The sequence below is a fragment of the Argopecten irradians genome, chromosome 1 (assembly GCF_041381155.1).
Source record: "Argopecten irradians isolate NY chromosome 1, Ai_NY, whole genome shotgun sequence".
Lineage (NCBI taxonomy): Eukaryota > Metazoa > Mollusca > Bivalvia > Pectinida > Pectinidae > Argopecten > Argopecten irradians.
In genome coordinates this window covers 42,409,813-42,423,077 of record NC_091134.1, presented here as the reverse complement: position 1 = coordinate 42,423,077, position 13,265 = coordinate 42,409,813, and the positions used below count along the sequence as shown (strand labels likewise).

Sequence of the window (13,265 nt, the reverse complement as noted above, 5' to 3'; positions counted from 1 at the left end):
CGATCACGTGACTAGCTAGTGAGATGTACCAAAACAAATATGGCGCTGTCACGAAGAATTTCCAACCGGTCCATGTGAAGGTAATCGATAGACATATTCATACGAATAATGGCATGTTGTATTTTTCGTATCACTGATTTGTGTCCGTTTTTATTTGAAGTGTATGAAACGAAATGTTTTCTGGGATTGTTTCTCGACGATGTACGATGAAAATGATCCTCATTCCTCAGACACGGTGTAAAATTAAACTGTCCCAAAAATGTACCACTTCTTTTATCGAGTAGATATTTCATGGTGGGAAAACTGGTGATTTCACGATGAAGATAATCAATTTATATCTGACCCGAAACGATCACCAATGGACAAGTTTTAGCACGACGAGACTGAAAGTGAAACATTACGTCCTAGGCTATCTGCGACGTTGTTAATCAGAAGTTTTTTTTGAACGTTTTTCATCTTATATTACATAACTGAATTAGCCCGAAAAAATAGTGGTATTTCAACTTAGTTAAGGTAGGTTTGTTAGTGTAACAGGAGAGGAGAAAATGTAGCGCCCAGACCAGGATTCGAACATGGGACCCTCCGAACGCTAGCCTAACTTAGTGCTCTATCGACTGAGCTATCTGGTCACCGATGATCGACCCAGTCCAATCCAGCTACACTCCTCCCTCCTTTCTCGAAGTCTTCGCCCTTGAAGACATACAAGACCCTTCCAAACACCACCACCGTGGGTTATTTAGTTGGGCGCCAATTCTGTAACAGGAGAGGAGAAAATGTAGCGGCCAGACTGGGATCAAACACGGAACCCTCCGAACACTAGCCGAGTGCTCTACCGACTGAGCTACCTGGTGACCGATGATCCACCCAGTCCAATCCCGCTACATAAGTTATGATCATTATGATGATTGTGAGCTTTAAAAGGGGGAGTCTTCCGATCGAGTCTAGATGCCCAAGTAAGACATCCAAGAACGGTATCGGTACATTACATACAGAGGATTCCGCTTATTTGAATAGGTCATTTTCCAGAAGAAAATATGCAAATAACCGGAGTATTCGAATAGGCGGAGATGACATTTTGCACCTTCGTTTGACCTCACACATATGTATGTGAACAGGCAAATAGATATTATTTCGTTTACTTGATAAATACGTAAACTATTTACACTTAAAACGAACAACAAGTAATTATTTTCGAAGTTGTAAATCGATTTTAATTGTTTAATAACAAAAAATATTCCAATGTTAGATTATTCTTGTTTAGGTTAGATCGAGACGTGAATATTTGAGAAACAGCTAACGATCGATATCAAATGCAATAACTAAACGGGATTGATTTTGTGTCTACAATTCTGAACCTAAATAATAAACAAATTTACGTACATTTGCCTGGCAAAATGAACTTACGATCGTGATTAAACTTCAACGTGCCGATACAACTAGTAGTGTTGTTTTTACACATACATGTGTATGAATTCGAAAATGGCGGCAGGTGATGAAGCCATGCGTTCACTGGACCTAAATGTGTTTTGAGAATTCTCTCTGTATTGTTGATCTATACGGCGAATAGCTTGATAACATTTCAGAAGTTAATGCATATTCACGGTTTTAGGAGATTCCAGGATCATACACGAACTTACACTAAACCATCAACAACACACAGAAGACAGACATTCTAATCAAGGACTTAGACAAAGCTTTTTCATTAAGTTACTATGCAAACGCATACGAGTACAATACTTAAAGGCTATGCATTTCACATGAAATAAACATGAATGGATTACAAATTTTCTCTCTGACTGCATCCAAACAACCAAAACGCCAAAGCAACACCATCGGTCACATTATACTGACAACGAGCGGACCCAGTTCATCCTATTTCCTTAATGCTAAAAACGCCATGCAGTAGCATTTTTGTTTGTTTGTTTGATTTAGTTAACGTTCCTGATTAACTGGCTATGGCTCATGTAAGGACGGGCATCACATGTATACGGTGGTGTGTAGGTGATAATGTTGTGCGAGGTGAGTGTTACTGGGTGACTGCGGTATGTTGCAAATTGTGTCTTCTTGTATCAGTGGGAACTTGTTGCCCTTTTTATTGTGCTATAACACTGAAGCCTTGCCGTCGAAAGACACCCAAGCAACACACCCCATCGCCGGTCACATTAAATACTGACAACGGGCTGAACCAGTCGTCCAACTCCCTGTATGCTGAACGCTAAGCAGGAGCATGAAAACTACCACTTTTATAGTCTTTGGTGTGTCTCAAGCCAGGAGATCAGAACCAGAGCTTCCCCACGGGTGCGAACACGCTCAACTCAAAGCCAAAAGTGAGGCGGTTGCCAAGGGTAAGGCATTCGGAAAGATAAAGTCAGGTAGGAAGAAGAGAAATATTAGATTCCTAAATTTAGTAGCACTCTTTTTACGATATTGCAATAGGAGGGGCTGCCATCGGTAAATGTTCTAACCTGCCGGGCGAGGAGCAGTAGCATAAACTAACAATATGAAAAGTATGTGTTCGGCCAGGTGAACAAAATCCAAAGCCTTTCCTCACCAGGAGCGATCGCTCATCACGTAAAAGAGAGGTCCTTCTTCAATTAATGTTGTGATACAATTCCTGAAGCGTGCACGTGGCTTGGTGTTGAGGCTTTGTAATGTCTCTCCTACCGTGCCGCTATGTACTTGTCTGGGAAGATGTCTATGTACTTGCTGACCCTCTCTTTTATTATATACCACATCAAATTGTCCATGCTAAATGAACAATATTCAATTTCACATACTTATAAATTTACCACTTTTAAAGTTATTTTCCCAACTTATAGTCAAAAAATAGTTTTATGTAATCGCTTTCCTCTGATAATTTTACCAAATAATAAGACGTTTAGAATATCTACGTCGTCGGAGCCCTGGTCTGAGTTGGACTCTGACAGGAAGTCATTCATCTCATCTGAATTTATTAAAGAGCAAAGATTCGTTAGTGAACACTCTCTCAGTTCAGATAAAGTGATCTAGACATCAATACCCCATATGGTGGGTCACGTCACAGATGACGCCTTTAGATTACCAACGTCGTTACTTCAGAGCCAAATAGCAGTTTTTTCTACACCCCTGTATATCACAATCAGATGAACATGTGTTTTTTTCCGCCTAGTATACCATATACAACTAAGCCTTGTTGTTGTGCAATTCGAGTGACAGATAGATTTTGACTTTGCCCGATCTTAGACCCAACCCGCATAGGTCATTCTGGACTCGTCGACCCACTAATGGGAATCGTTTCTTCTGATTTCTTTTCATCCAATCGCTTTTGCTGATTTTAAGGATGTTACTGCTCAATTTTGATCAGCATGGGCGGATATATTAACCCGTAGTGATGATAGATTTGAATGCGTAAAACAAGATATGCAATCCCCACCCCTCGAACTTATCGAAAATATATGGACGCCATTGAATACACGCATTCCTCAAAATACTGCAAGGTTTTAAAAATGGGGACCTGCGTGCTGTTTTTCCTGACTCGCTGAAGATAAGAAGCCAAAATAATCACCTTTCCTCGAGTGAGGCGTGAACTCTTAACTCAAGACGATATTGCCCGCTGAGGGCCGGTCACTCATCATACTGTCGATGGAATCTGATAGGATGAATTAAATCGCCTATATGTTAATCGCCTTTTTGGAGTCTTTGACTCGTATTAGTATTATGCCCAGTTTTAGAATGGGTACCAACACTTCACCTTGTATGGGATGTCGTTCGTCGTGTTTTAGGAAGACTGTGGTTTGCATGACTGTTGTGACTCTTCATTGTACTTAGCATCGTAAGCTTTGTCTGTCGTTCTTCTCTAGATAGAGCAAGTTATGACTCCCCCGTAGATCACATACCTAAACCAGAGCAAGCACCGCATTATTCAGGTCAGCATTCTATGTTCTTGACTTCATCTGTGTGTTAATAGCAGGTATACCGCTCAAATAATGGGAATGTTGATTTGGGGTTGTCTTTAAAGTATGCTTCCTGTATGGAGATTGAAAAATACTACTTTAAAAGGGCCAAAAGTTCCTCGATTACAACACGACCCGGTTCCAAAACACTAATATATTCTAAACTTACACCATCACCTTCTCACCTCGGGCTTCACACATGCTAGAACTCGACATACCATGAGTGGCCGTCAGGCCTTTAATGACCATGGCAAGGATCTAAAATATTATAAGGTGACACGTTCATTAAAACCATTACAACATACTATCCAAAATCATTACATATATTCACACCCCACAACACATTGCACATATGGGAGACTTTTCTTATTTAAATGGCCGTGGTTGTGTTAGGATATTAATGTAATACACCACACAAAATGTAATTAGGATAATTTGGTTATTTAAGTGCATTTTCGTTTACTTTACAACTCTATCTTATCAATTCGTTAGCATATTGGGTAAATTTGCAGCTAAACTCACTTTCTGCTATTCATAAGAGTGGTAGTGTTATAACCAATGTGATTGTATTTTAGAGTTATCTCTCTTCGTTCAACACATCGAAATAATGTGCAGATTGACAGGATAGTAATTAATTGTAACATACCGTTGGAGTTTGTAACGCAGACAACTCCATATTTTATTATCCTATGACCAACCATAATGCCAATTGCCATTGACCAAGTTATTACACACAAACTTTCAGCAATGTGGATCCATCAACACTGCTTTCATGATTTATGAAAAACACTCATTTTATACCAATGTAAATTACTTACGAGTCCTATCGCAATCTGTTTCATGCTTATCGATCATTTTATTTTTTTTAATTGTTTTATTCTTTAAAAGTTTTTTTTTTTAAATATCCGTTCTTGTATATTTCTAATAAAAACATGTTAGATGTGCCACCAATTGATATGTTCCTGTACCTGTCTTCGTGTACAGATAATAGTTTTAGCACCATGGATTCGTCACTAGTAAAAGTGAGTTAAAGTAGTATTTGAAATCTACAAACTCGACCGACAGGCTGATACTTGTCCCCCATTTAGGGTTTTTGACGCTTTTCGAACACAACTATGTGAAACGGCGCTGCGCCCCCCCCGTCGAATGCTCGATCATACAATGAGGAATTCAGGAGACTAGCGTGCTTTTGTGTCAGTATACCACATGGACCAAATTTACAGGGTATGGTTTCATTACATAAATTTTGTTAAGTTAGTGTTTTACCTGCTCTTTTCACACAGTTTTTGTATATCTGTGTTGCGTATTCTCAACTCTATAACTCATCTAATGTATGAATATTAAAATATATAGTTATCAACTTTGAATAATAAAAAAATTTGATAAAATAATAAAGAAGTTGTTCCAGTCCCCTCGTTCGCAACTTCAATGTGTTGTACTTTGACAGGAATTATATATTTCGCCCCAGTTGTTCGTAATTTCATTGCTTCAGCGCAAAAATAAACCCACCGCGTTAAAACCACGGATAATTGAACTCCATACGAACTGATTTCTCAAGTTTTAATCTATATACACTTAACTACAAGTGGTCAAGGATAATTTTGTTTGGTTAATGTTAATTGTCGCCGCTTTACCCTTACATGTCTCTTTAAGTCTGTCTTAATTAGTTTATTGGATATTGCGGTAATACATGAAGCTGAAATCATTTTATGTTATTAATAATTGCATTCCCAGTTACACTCACCTCGCACAACATAAACGCTACACAAACGCATTACATGGGAGGGCCGTCCTTACATGACATTGCTGGTTTACTTGGACGTTAATAAATCAAACAACAAACAAACAAGTGGTGCCATAAACCAATGTGACTTCTAAGTAAAAGCGTATTATCTCGCTTCGTTCAAAATACAATCACGAAATTGTGTTAGATTGACTATATAGTGGGATTGAATTGTAAGACTTAATGTTTCTCAAGTTTATTACGCAAATACAACTCAATGTCCCATAATCCTGTATCACAAATAAATTATTTATGTCCACCCTATTGTAATGGTCTTTTCCAAATTTAATGTTACACAATTTTTCAGGGTTTTACCATTCAGCGATGGAATTCCCTATTGTTAGTGTTCTGTTCTTTCCATATTCTTATTATATTATTTTAAAAGCTAAAAACGATACTTTCTTTATCATTTATTATAATTGACTTCTTAGGTAAAATATGACGCTTTTCGTTTAATTGTAACTATTGGGATATTCCAGGATTAAGTGACAAGTAAAAAAAACCTGAATCTATCACAAATTTTTAACATAACATATAATGTATTATCATTTTCACATAAAACAATAGGATACGCAGCAGGGGGGGGGGGCCACTTGAAAACGTCAATGACATTTATACACGTGCATATTCAAACGGGCATAGCGATGTATATGAGATGAGGAGAGGTTTTGCCAAAGTTCATTCTCGGTTTTCACCTGTCACACACCAAAAATAAAACTTATACACTTGTAAGATTGTGTGACCGTGTATTCTGTTTATTATCATGAATTTTTTAATTATGCATACAGAAGATGGAAGGTATTAAAAACGAAAAGCAAATTGAATGTTATTTACACGATTTTTCGGCTCAACACAACGAAACGCTTTCTTTGAATGATCAAGAAAAAGATGCATTCACTACCATAAACCGAATGAGTGTTGTATACCTTTTTACTACCGTGGAAAAATGTGTCGTAAGCGACGTCATTCCGCAGTGATTGTGACCTGTCACTGTTTGGCGGGACTGACTGCCGTTTCCTTCACTCATACTAAAAGATCGACGACACTGGAATGTTCTGGGATTCAAGTGCCATTCCAATTCAAAAACAAGTGAATCAAACGAAAAGAAATTTAAACAGTTTATTTTCACTGACATCGCTATCATTTTCTTAATTGCAACTATTACTGAAAATTCTTAATTATCCACCGGTTTATTGAGTGTCGTGTGCCGGCGCTTATTTGTCGTTATTAGTTGCGCGAAAATGCATTGTTTCTTGATAGTTGTTCCGCTTCTTTTTGTTGAAACGGACTTAAATCCACGCGAAGGGCGTCAGAACGCGCTGCCTTTCAGACGGGAATCTAAACACTGTAGTGAGCAAAAGCACGCCTTCCATTTAAGTTCGGCAACAGTAATATTTCTGATGCACTTCAGGAGAATATAGGCGGGACACAAAAAGTCGATTTGTTCTCCAAAAAGCAAACCGTAAGTTACACTACGGATTCATATTTTGATGGCTACACACTTAAAAGTTTCGTTCTGATTTCAGATCAATTGGACATTTTGAAGATGGATCTACTTATAACTGTATTTTTATTATGATTCATTATTCATATACTATTATATATAATGTTTGTTTGTTCTTTGTTTGATTTTTGATTATAAACGTCCTTCGATTAACAGCTATGGTCCATGCCAAGGACGGCCTCAATGTATGACGATGTGTGTGCTGCGTGTATGTTGTAGCGGGAGGTGCGTCAGTGTTGTTGGGACAAGACTGCGGTATTATTCATGTTGTGTCCTCTTGCTTTATAGTGGAACTATTGCCCTTTTTATAGTGCTTTATCACTGAAGGCATGCCGCCGAAGACACCAAGAGCTACACACACCCACCCGGTCACATTATACCTGACAACGGGCGTGCGAACCAGTCGTCCCACTCCCTGTATGCTGAAGCGCTAAGCAGGAGCAAGAAACTACCACTTTTACTAGCCTTTGGTGTGTCTCGGCCAGGGGACAGAACCCAGAGCCTTCCTCACAGGGGCGAACGCTCAACTCAAGGCCAAAAGTGTGGCAGGTGCGCGCATGACCAAGGGAGGCATTAGGAAAAAATAAAGTCAGTTTGGAATGAGATAAAAGAAAAGTATAAGATCCTTCTAATTTAGTCGACATTTTTACGATCATGCACAATAGGGGGCAGTACAGGTACAAACCTAAATCATTTGGGACGCCCATACGCCAAGTTTAAACAGCAGTTACGACTTACAGGAAACCTTCTCACCAATACAGATACGCTTATTTCAGTAACTTTCTTCAATGATTTAAAATTCGGGTAACATCAAAGTAGTACGGCGCTCAATTGGGACATGTTATGTGCGAGCGTACATGAATCATGCTTGAAAACGTAGGCTTGATTTTTGTAACGATAACGTTCAATGGTCAAGGTGATCACAGATGTAAAAAAACTATTTTTGAACGCTCTCATAACTTTTTAAAACTGTACGCTGTTCATCGTCCACGTTTAGTTATGCTGACAGATCCTGACATTTCGCGTGCTTTTCTCATGCCATGTTATCAAATTTTATGTCAAGGTCAAGAGTCGCTCGGTTAAGGAGATCAAGCAAAGGTCAAAACAAAAAATTTGTTCACAGAAAAGTTTTGAATTGGGCGCATATGTCACAGAGCATGCTCTCAGGCACATAAAATGACCAAATTCAAGGTCATATGATTCAAAATGGCGGAGATATAGGACATCAAATAATCGAAATTTTAGTTTATATTTGTCCTTTCGCGCGAGAACGTTTCAGCGCCTTTTTAAACCTGTATGTAACAGTCTTGGTTTTTTCGTACCTGTGTTGTATAAAGATTTGTTTTTGAAAAACTTTCAAGGGGTTATATAGAAAAATGGCGGATATATAGCATCTCTGAATTTGTAATGCGTTTTGTTTCATTTTCTTCTCTTATTTTTTTCCCGTAATTTGTGAGCTTGTAGGGCGTTTGTCATTTACATGTAGGGTGTTGATTTATCGTAAATGTAGACTTTGGCATATTTGTCTGTACAGTGCTTTGTAATTTCAAAGTCATTAAATTTGAAAATGGTGGAAAATATAGCTCTACCCGTAATATTACGTTTCGTTCATTTTTTTTTAACGGTAAATTTTAACGTATTTCATGAAATTTCCAAAGAGAAATGTTTTTTTTAATTGGATGTGAAAAGTTCATGCTCTCAGACATCGTAAAATGACTAATTTCATCAAGGTCATATGATTCAAAAATGGCGGAGAATATAGTACATCAAAATCGAAATTTTAGTTTATATTTGTCCTCTGCGCTCGCGGCACGCGTTTCAGCCCCTTTAAAACCTGTTCATGCACAATGTTTGATTTTTCCATACCTATGTTGTATAAACTTTTGTCTTCAAAAGTTATGGATTTTAAAGGGGTTATATAGAAAAATGGCGGGCAAAATTAGCTCCTCAAATATGTCAATTTCTTCCGTTTCCTTATTTTTCCCCTGTAATTTATGAGATTGTACGGCCCTTTATCATTTAATTTAGGGAGTTGATTTTATGTGAATGTAGACATTGGCCATATATCCTGTACAGGGTTATAATTTTCAAAAAAACACACGAATTAGAAAAATGGCGAAACAATATAGCCCTCCGAATTTGGCTTTTCGTTCATTTTTTTTAACGTAAATTTTTACCGTAATTTTTTAAGAAATTTCCAAGAGAAAGGTTTGAAATCGAATGTGAAAGGGCTCGCTCTCAGACACATATATTGACCAATTTCAATGTCATATGATTCCTAAATGACGGAGGTATAGGACATCAATTGTCCTTTCCCCTTGCAGCGATTTTTATTTTGTGCGCTTGGGGTGATGTGTATGTAATTGGGATTACATGATGTGGCCAAAGGGAGATGATCCTCTAATACTTAACTCTAATTGTACGAGTTTTTTTCCCCATTGGTCGAAGTTCTTCATAAGAAAAGGAGAATTTTTTGCACTTTCAAAATAACCTGAAATTCTAATAATGTGCTTTACCTATTCATTATCAAAATTCATATTTTTGAACCCTAAATCTCAATCTGAATTTCCAAATTCATATTTATGGTTATCAAGGAAATAAATTACCTGTCAGAAAACATTTTTACTTTTGAAATTCAAGATTAGCCAGCCAATCAGCGGCCCAGGTTATAAATTTCTATCCCGGGCTCAATTTTGTATACAGAACACGCGGCCGTTTCGAAGGTCTTTTTTTTTCATTTGGCTGGTTCTTACCCATACCCAACTTTGAATACTTTAATTTCGTGATGTTTTAAGTTCTACATGAAACAATGTACACAATCGCCATGTTTGCGTTACACGTACATGTACATGTGTAGACTACACCTCATGCCCCCGTCGCTTTACGTGAAACCCTAGCTATTAATAGGACTTACATTTAATCAATAACATAACAAACAAAAACAAGTTAATGCACAAACCCAATAACTGACAGGTTTCAAAAACGTTTTTAGTTGTGTTGTGGCCAGTGCTGGCACCTGCTGACAACCGGATGTTTCCAAATGGATTTTTTCACTATCAAAAACAGGAGAAGACGATTGAGTACCGTTTTTCTAGAGCTCTAAGCGTACAAAATTTATTACTTTCACAACATATCCAACATTGAAAAGTTTGATGCTTTTAATTTTACAAGTTAAAAGTATGAAAACTGTCATTGTCATCCAAAACCTTTTTATGTGTGGTTCCTCTGAGCGGTCACCTAAGGACCACCGGATGTTTTAAGAAAAAACCGGTGCTATGTTGGTGAAAATTACCGGCATGTTTTTGAAACCACAGAACCAAACAAATTGAACAAATTGCACATCAAATTCTTTACAAATTTTACATCTACATGTATTGGTCCGAACCCACACATTAACCATTAACTGATGTACCCTGAATTTATACCAATCAGCAGGCCTCCGATATATTCACCTCTCTATGAAATCTTGATTCCCCTTTAATCTGTTTTTTCATCGATTTGGGACACAAAGAATGACTTTCGGTAAGAAACGCTTTCTATATTAATAATTGAGTAGTGAGATCGTCCGTTTCTGTTCAAAAGCAATCACGGTCTGTTTCGATCTAACATTACTTATATCATTACACTAGTTGAAATCCGGCGTATTTTTTATCGCGATCAAATCGAGTTACATATTGTTTCACACGAAGGCCTCTGGGCAAGCAATAGTCGTTTGTATTACGTATTTGGGAGTTTTTTTTTGATGTGCGGGGTGATGTTGTCTTTCACTAATAGTGGACAATCTTACCCATTAATACTGCTGTCACTGGCACTGACTGCCAAAGACAATGAACAATACACTCCACCCTGTCTTATAGTCGCAGCATTTTTTAAAACAATTCAATGTATTGCCCAAGCTTTTTTTAGCTTGTGGCATTCCTTTTCGTCGCTTTTTCTATGAAATCCTTGATTATCACAAAAATCTCAATTTTAAAAATGCTCCTAAATTTTTGTTTTGTAAGTTTCACATCTTAATTAATTAAACATCAAGGATCATCTAAAAAGGGTTCTTCCCTGCATGCAATGTGTTTTGAGCTTGTTTGTTGTGAGTTTTACGGTCATATCGACAAAATAAGGTCATTTAAGGCAAACTACAAGGGGGAACAAGGGGGGGGGGGGGGGGGGGGGGGGGGGTAAGCAGAGACAGGGGGGGGGGACATTAATATCAAGATATAAACAAAAACTGTATCGGGTAAAAAATCAGGAATAAGAAAGAAGGGCAAGTAATAATACTTACAACACAAGAATTGATCGAATATTGAGATTAAAATCAAAAGGATGTTGACTTAGACGATAAAACATCACTAAGTGAAACTCATACATCATGTTGACATGTTGATGATAAGCGATGAGTATTGACGCGTAGATTTTGATGATAACATGAAAAAAAACATACGTTTCTACAACACTGTATACAAGGAGGGGGAACAATTCACGATCAGACTAACAAACTATTACAGTCTTTTTATCATATCTAAGACGAGCAAAATATGAGCATCAAAATTGAATTGTTCTTATCATATCGTATGAAATTATTAACGAGGCGGGAAAAATATTGGTACAAATTCCACTTCTTTCATTAGTCATTAGATTGAGGATAATTTGATACCGTATGTTGAATATACACAATCGTTGTACCGACATAAAATGATACAATACAATTAAGGCAGCTGTACAATAAGGTGTACGCTAGTACCACTCATGACCCGTAACCAAACATCGACGGCATGTTAAACACACATGAATCTCTAACTCACCACAGTTTGACAGGAGGTGAATTATTTTTAGGCGCAAGCACTTAGGTTCTCGGCGGGGGGGGCTAATAAGTAAAACACTTACTGTCAGAAGCGATTTAAAGCTATGTTATAGGACAAAATGTTGCAGGTATTTTTACAGCAAGATGGGGAGAGGTTTCGGCATACAAACTTGTGTCGGGAAACTACAATGTTTCTCACTTTCTGCGGACTATAGCGAGAGCGACTGTGTTCCCTAGTAAAAATGCGCCGAGTCCGCCTTTGTGATGTTAGTATGAAAAAGAATCTCGTCTTATGAGCTAGCGACAACTGGAACAATGATTACTAGAGTCGTGATGGACACTGCGTAGGATTCACTTGAGGAGCTCGAGTATGTCAGTTTAAAAATCAAATAAAAAATGCAAATAACAGGGCAAAAAATCTTGTATGATAGGTGATTAGAGGAGAGCCGTGCCGGCCTATCATTGAGTTAAGGAAATGTGTTACAATATTTGTACAGTTGCTGGAGGCCGGTGAGTGAAAATAGCATCTGCCTGCTCTGGCGGCTCTCTAACGACTTCCTACCTGAGTTATGTAGGATTATACGTGATGTTAGGTCTGTTCAGGTTTAGAGATGAGTATCTCAGTTTTGTTGTTCTGTGGGGGTTACGAATGGGGGACCCCAGCGTGTTGGGTTGAGACTAAATACAGTGAGTAAGGTAGTTCTATAATATGTTTTTGCTAGGTCGTCTAGACCACAGTTCCTAAGATAGCTGCTATAACTTTCGAGACCTTTGGAACATTTCCCCTGTTTGTGTTACCCGCACACATTCACAGCTTAAACAATACAAATCCATATCAACCCCACTATTTTGTGTTATTGTGGACTCCGTTCAATAGACAGGAATCTAGAGGGCAAATATCCCATAAGTGGCGAGGGTCACGGCAAACGTTCTCTAGATGAATACTTTATAACTCACACGTGTCACTTCATAGCACCATGGCGAGTGTTTTCTCTAGGCAACCATAATTAAGTACAGTTCGATTGAGTAAAATAATAGTTCCTTCACTCTCAGCCCAATGTTTATACATATCTTACTATTACAGCTTATTGGTTGTTCCACTCTAAGCGGTATGAAGCGTCTGATATACTTCATCCACAAAAATAATATGGACAGCTTCTTTATGAGGAGGAAACGATTATCGTCGCGCCAATTCAAGATTCTGACAAGTGCCGGGAAGTATGATTAACCCCCATTTCAAAAGGTCATCTT

At 37.9% G+C, this 13,265-nt stretch overlaps 1 protein-coding gene across 1 annotated transcript in view; it reads left to right on the top strand.

The window, feature by feature from the left end:
* Positions 1-13,265, top strand: part of LOC138328568 (probable serine/threonine-protein kinase ndrC) — a 32,254-nt gene continuing 18,989 nt past the window's right edge. The window contains exon 1 of the mRNA XM_069275441.1: positions 1-80. The gene's annotated coding sequence lies outside the window, so the exon portion shown is untranslated. The remainder of the gene's footprint in view (positions 81-13,265) is intronic.